Source organism: Macadamia integrifolia, chromosome 6, assembly GCF_013358625.1.
Source record: "Macadamia integrifolia cultivar HAES 741 chromosome 6, SCU_Mint_v3, whole genome shotgun sequence".
NCBI lineage: Eukaryota > Viridiplantae > Streptophyta > Magnoliopsida > Proteales > Proteaceae > Macadamia > Macadamia integrifolia.
In genome coordinates this window covers 2,772,739-2,780,477 of record NC_056562.1, presented here as the reverse complement: position 1 = coordinate 2,780,477, position 7,739 = coordinate 2,772,739, and positions in this window count along the sequence as shown.

Here is a 7,739-nt window from a genome sequence, read left to right as displayed (position 1 = left end):
AATATCCATGTCGGATCCGCCAATTGAAACTGAGACATTCTTGTTAGTGATTCTAAATCCTAGAATCATTTGAATTACCTATAGTGTATAGAATACAAGAATGAATAATGGAAAGAAATCAATCACATACCCATTGAGCGTGAATAAAGTCCCTAAATCAAGGTTGACGCTTGTACCACGAATTATGATGAAGAACCACACAATATGGGTCCTTCTACTGAGATCTTCTGTAGCCTCTTACTATGGGATCTTCTCTCTGTCTCTACACTAGCTCTGTGAGAAAGCAGTGCTCCCAAAATATTATTATGAAAGTAATAGCTGCAGGGACCATCAGTATTCTATATATAATAGAATTCCTAAACCCTAATCCATTCCCACAATAGAATAAGGCTAGAAGTTTCCTAATTAGAGTGGTCCTTATTCTCTTGGGCCCAATGGGTCAATCAATATCAGTTAAGCCCACATAAGAGTCCTAACATGTTGCACATTGAAAAGACAACAGAAGGGAAGGCAGAAGGGGGATGACTTGCAACCACCATCATTGGAAATAGCAACGAGGGCAGAGGAGGAGGATGGAACCAAGACATGTTGAGACAGGGGATCAATAGAAGGTAGTACCCGAAAAAAGTTCACCAAGAGGGGTGCGATAATGGCAGAGATATATGGTCAAGAAACTGGGAGTGGCAAACTAGAGGCGTTCTTTAGCGACGGGCAGATTCGAATGGAGTATGATTTTTCCACCTTCAGATAAAGAGAATGGAGTTCATATTTAAAATAGATTATCGTGGCAAAACCAGAAGCAAGCCCATCCTTGAGGACAAACAAAATGCACGTTTCTTCTTGAAAACGACTATAACATACCAATATCAAAAGGCAGCTTCAGAGTTTCAAAGTTGAAATGTTGTTCCAGAACTTGGCCAATACAAGAAACTGTTTCTAATGCATTCCAGTTTGAGACCACGAAGAATTTTGCACACTTGAATCCAAAGAGGAACTGAATCCAATTCCTTGAAAGAAATCTCATTATCCAATTCGAATAAACCAAATTCAATGAGGAGAGACCCAGACAATCATGGCGCAGACGAGAGGACATGGTTCCGGACAATCTCAGTGGAGAATCCCATATAGGAGAAACCTCTATCAAAATAACAGATATAATGAGCCCCTCTAGGTGACCCCAAGGAAACCAAAGAGTCACATAAAACATCCCGACATGGCTTAGGAGTACCAACCACCAGCCCAAAAAGAGAAACAAGGGATGAAAGACGAGGTTTAGCAAGAGGGTTGTCAACAAACACAACCGGAACAACACCCCAGAAAGATCTAACCCGAGATTCACAAAGCTTTGGTTTGGGAGTGTGATGTAGGGGGATAGGAGAGGAAGAGGTATCAGTAGACGAAAAAACGGTTTGAAGAGGTACAAGGGTGTGACCTCCAGGGGAGAGAGGTCCAGACAAAGGATGATTTGCATGGATGTTTCCCTCGGTTCCATAGGATAACGAAGAAGGTGGGACAAAAGAGAAACTAAGATAAAAAATTCAAGAAAGAAGACACCAATGTCAGCAAAAGGGGAACAAAAAGGCAACAGAGAATAGGAGAAAGAGTATCAGAGAAGACTTTTTCAATTTCATACACATGAGATAATAGAAGAAAGAGAGAAGCAGAAGAGAACACAAACTATTAACGAGGTTTGGTTCCAATAAGAAGCCTACATCCTTGGTGTTAACTCCCCCATTCAACTTATTTTCTTTGGGAGGATTCATTCCCTTTAAATAGAGTACACAAAGATTTGTTGTTATTTTGGTTACTATAATCACTACACAATCTCATCAAATTCCCTACCAAATCAGGATTATAGTTGCCCTTAATAGTTATCTTTCCATCACTCCACTTCCAAGTAGGAGTGTCGGAGGTCAACTTGGACAACATGTCTTGAAACACATTCTTAGAAAGAGCTTCGGTAAATACATCTACAAGCTTCTCTTCACTTTGGATATAAGGTGTGTCAAAGGTATAGTCTTGGACTTTTTTGCGAACGAAATAGCAATCAGCTTCTATGTGCTTGGTTTGTTCATGAAAAACAGAATTTGAAGCAATGTGAATCGTGGCTTGATTATCACAGAATAATTTCATAAGAGATTTGGAGTTATCAAATTCTAGCTATCGCAATAGTAATTATAGCCAAACTAATTCACTTGTACCTAACGCCATAGCCCTGCTCTCCGCTTCCGAACTGGATTTTTCCACCACACATTGCTTTTCTTACTCTTTCAAGTAACTAAATTTCCTCCCACAAACATACAGAATCCAGAGGTCGATATCCTATCAAGAGGACTCCGGCCCAGCCTGCATCAGAGTATCCAATAATCTTTGTATGCCTATACCCAGACAAAACTAATCGAAGTATTCGATCCACAAGTGCTGTATGTCTCTCAGTAGGAGCATGCATAAATTAACTCACATAGCTGACGACATAAGTAATATCGGTTCTCGTGATGGTTAAGTAAATTAACCGACCCATTAATCTTTGAAAATGGCCAATATTAGATAAATGTGTAATATTATCACCAAATTTACTGTTGTAATCCATAGGCGACTCAACAGGGGCAACTCCTAATTTTTCAGTTTCTTTTAACAGATCGAGCACATATTTTCTTTGCGAGATAAACAACCTTTTACTAGAGTGAGCAATCTTAATACCAAGAAAATACCACTGATGAACTAAGTCTTTCATATCGAATTTCTTATTCAAGTGTTGCTTTTTTTTTTTTTTTTGTGAAATATTCAAGTGTTGCTTGAGAGCATCTATTTTAGAGAGGTTGCCCCCTGTAATAACTATATCATCAACATAGACAAGGACAACCACAGTTCCCTTGACATCTCATTTCACAAATAGTGAGTGATCAGAGTTTCCCTTTTGAAATCAACACTCTCAAGAGCAGAACTCAACTTTCCATACTAGGCATGCGGTGATTGTTGAAGCCCATATATTGCCTTATTAAGCTTACACACAGTACCGACCTGATGTTCAAGGGATGACCACCGGCACATCCATATAGGCCTCTTCCTCAAGCTCACCTTGTAAGAACGCATTTTTAACATCCATTTGGAATAGACCTCTTCCTCAAGCTCACAGTTGATAGCCACAGACATTAATACTCTAACCTTATTCATTTTCGTGACTGGAGCAAAGGTCTTCTTGTAATGTTCACTAAAGGTCTGGGTGTACCTCTTGGCATCCAATCTTGCCCTATGATGCTCAATGAAACCTTCATCTTTATATTTAATCTTATACACCCATCGACGCCTAATCGAGCACTTTCCCATGGGTAGGGTGGTAATGTCCCAAGTGTGATTCTTGTTGAGCACCACTAGTTCCTCATTCATGGATTTCTGCCAGACATGAGATTCTTTTGCCTTAAGAAAAGTTGCAGGTTCCTTGTGAGTGTCAATAGAAGACAAGAAAACATAGAAATCTGGTGAGACCTTATCATAGCATATGTAGTATTGTACAAGAAACTTCATAGACTGACATGTCATTAAGTCTCGAAGTTTATTGGAAGGTTGCATTGTTCTAGTAGAACGACGCACAAGAGGACCCGCAACAATAGGAGGAGTTGCCACATTAGGAGATGGTAGCTTTTCTAAAGTCTCCACAATAGGGAGTAACAACCCTTATTGATTATTGGTATCGTGAACATCACCTATATTGTCAGTGGAGTACTCTATCTCAAGTGGTTTTGGCAAGGAAAGAACATATGAGTTTCATAAGAAATTACATCACAAAAAATATAGATCTTCCTGGTAGTAGGATCAAGACATTTATATCCCTTCTTAATAGAGGAATAGCCAAGACAGACACATTTATGAGCATCGGGATCAAGTTTACACTCAAGTGAGTGAACATAGCACACACTACCAAACACTTGAAGGTGCGAAATATGAATAGGTCGTCTAAGAAGAACCTCAATGGGAGATTTATACTTTAAAACTTGTGAGGACAACATCAGACCAATAAGTTTTAGGCATGTTTCTATAAAATAACAAGTATTGAGTCACTCCAATAGGTGACGATTTTTCGTTCAGCCACTCCATTTTGCTGGTGAATGCCAACACAAGAAGTTTGATGAATAATCGTAAGACTCTTAAGAAACGATTCAAACTAATGATTTGTATACTCGGTTTGATTATCAGTCCGTAGGATTTTTATATGGGTATTGTATTGAGTAGAAATCATAGAACATAATTCTTGAAACTTGCTAAGCACATCACTTTTAGAGGTTAACAAATACAACCAAGTAGAATGAGACTTTTTATCAATAATAGTCACAAAATATTTAAAACCATCTCAAGAATCAACAGAAGCATTACCCCAAACATCCAAATGTACTATTCCAAACAACTCAGTAGACACACGAGAGCTAAAAGTAAAGGGTAATCTATGGTGCTTAGAATAATGATAAGTCTGACAATAACTAAAGTCAAGGGACAAATTAGAGTTCAAATGATGCAACACATTATCTGAATTGTGTTCCATGTGCTAATGCCACAATTTAGTCTTAACATCTTTATTTTTCCTTATAACCAAAGTTTCATTTGGATCATTAAAGACATACCAGGATCTGAATGGTGTTCCATGCGCTAATGCCACAATTGAGTCTTAGCATCTTTATTTTTCCTTATAACCAATGCTTCATTTGGATCTCACATAGAACCAGACTAGTGACTGGGCTAACACTTGTTAACCCAAAACCTGCCAGGATCATCTGATACAGTAACCACTACACAGCATACACATGACTAAAGAAAGCAATTTTTGTATTTCAGCGAAAGTCTTATATGTATGTACCTGTAAATACCCCAATACTATTGATATTCAAATTATAATACATAATACATTTATACATTTACATGTGGGCCCGTAGGCGTGATATATACACAAAAATTATAATTTAAACATACAGACCACAAAAGGGGTAACATCATAAAATAATAAAAAAGAATCTCATGTAGGTATCAATGTTGCTGTCCCGCAACACAACTCTCGCACGGGCACTTGGCCCCATGCCCAAGATCATCAGGGACCCACCAGTCCTCAGCTGAAAACTCTACAGTGCGTCCCGACTCTAGCTCTTAAGTCAGATAACCTGCAAGATCATCTAAAAAAAATGGTGTGCATGTGGGATGAGCTCACTAGTCCAGTAAGTGAAAAGAAAGACCAAACAATCATTTGCAACACAAATGCACTTATATGTATGCAAGTCTATTTTTATAACCTAGATCACCTAAACATCACATATGAGTCATAGGTCATGTGTTACTCACAACCATAGAGCACGTATGCCCCGAGTATGAGTCACGAACTCCATCCTGCAATACGCCTATAGGGTTATCGGAGAAGGCCAGCCGTGGGTACCGAAAAAGTTAATTGTTGTTCCTCAACGACATTAAAGTAAATTACTGTTTCTCAGCGACATTAAAGTAAAATGAGCCTTGCCCTACATTAAATTAAAAGCAATATGATTGGCCCTCTGATTATATCATCAAAGTTGCCAACCGTCCTAGTGATGGGTCGGACATATTTCTAACCGCCACCATTAGTACACAATCTTGGGCTTCCCCCCAGTGATATACCTAACACCTAAATCCCTATAGGAAAGGGTCGTAGCACAGCGATATGTCATTCCTAACTGCATGTTTCTATATGAGATAGTACGACTGCATAGTATCACCACGTCCCATTTCACGGGCCACCAATGCATTCGTTTTCAAGTAGACTATGACATCTAATCTAGCAATGCATTATATTTAATAATTTAAAATCATCCATCTCATATCTCAAAGCAAGGATAAACATTTATCAATTTAAATTTACAACATGACATGTCACACCCCGTTCACACTGAACCGGAGCAGTGACCGAGTTAACACCGGTTAACCCAATCCTGCCAGGATCATCAGATACTGTATTCCACCACAGCATACACACACTAACATAAGTTCATCAAATCAGCGGAAGACTAAGTTTTACCTGTGAATAAATCCCATATACTTGATACCCGAATTGTGATACAATAATTATATACATTTGGGCCCGAAGGCATGATATATACACAAAAAGAATATGATTCAAATACCAAGTATATACAGGAAATCATCAAAAACCATCAGAGTACACAGCTCGGCTCGGTTTCAAGGCTGGAGCTCAGCTCGGCATCAGGGGTTGTGCCCAGCTCGGCATCATATAGAAGAGCTCAGCTCGGCCTCAGAAGTGGAGCTCAGCACGACCTCAGAACTACTGTCCAGCAGCACAGCTCTCGTACGAGCAGTCTACGCCGTGCTCAAACTCCTCAGGGGTCCACCAGTCCTCTTCAGGAAACTCGACTGCGGGACCCAGCCCATGCTCCTCAGATGTATGACCTGCAAAATCATCTAAAAAGGGGTGTACACGTGGGATGAGCTCACTAGCTCAGTAAGTAGAAAGATGGACCACACAGCAGTCCACACATCACAACACATCATATGCACTACATGCCATGCTATACATTTTAAATCACATCCACCTAAGCAACATTACTAAGTCTTTGGTTTTAGTGCTACTACAACCACAGTGCGCGTATACTCCGGGTACGAGCCGCGAACTCCCTCCCGCGATACGCCCATAGGGCTGTCGGAGAAGGCCCACCGTGAGTACTCGAAAAAGTAAAGACAATGCCGTCCACCGGCTCTCAACAGAAATGTAAATGACTGAAAATAAAGGTGCTGACTCCAGCAATTTAAAAGCAGTACGATTGGCCCTCTTGAATGTACCACCGGGGTTGTCGACTGTCCTACATGACTCGTCGGGCGTAATGCCTAACCGCCACAGTGTCCGACAACCGCGACCCCTGCTTTCCCCCAAATGGCAACCTAACACCTTAACCCCTGTTGGGAAGGGTCGTAGCACGGGATGGTGAGAATCCTAATACCGCATGCTCCTATATGACAATAGTACGACTGCATAGTGCCTCCGTGTCCCATTCCACGGGCCACCAATGCATTCGTTTCCAAGCCGACTACGGCATCTAGTCTATCAATGCATTATGCACCATGATGTCCACATTCAACATATAAACATCTCATTCAATTGGCATTTGAAAAGTAAACATAGCATATATGCACATCAATGTGTGGAATGACTAATCTATATAGCATATTCATGATGACATGACTAGATTAGATATAGTTATATGAATGCCAAACAAATGCCTTGAAACAAGGCCAAACGTCCTCTCTCCACTTACTTGTAGCGTACAAGGATTCCCGTTCGGTACGGGTGAGATCCGGAGCGAATCGGGTAGGATTTGGTGAACCTAACATAATTGAGCGGGGTTAGTACTTCACCATTTTAGAATCAAAATTAATGAAATCCGATGTCAAAATCATGTTTAGAACGTCAAAAGAAGGTCACACGTCCGATTTGGGTTCGATCGGACATAAAGATCACCTTCGGGGCCACACGGGTGGGTCAGACAGGTGGGCTGTCTACCCACCGGTTTTACCCACCGGTTTGGGACCGCCGGTAGTACCCACCGGTTGTACCCGCCGGTTGGGCCAGGGACCCGTTGCTAGGACCGACGGGTAGGTACCCGCCGGTTGGGCCTGAAGGCCCCCTGCCTTCTCTGGTGGGTACCCACAGGCGGGTAGGAGCCCACCGGTTGTACCCACCGGTCTTGGCGAAAAAGACACTGTTTCTTTCC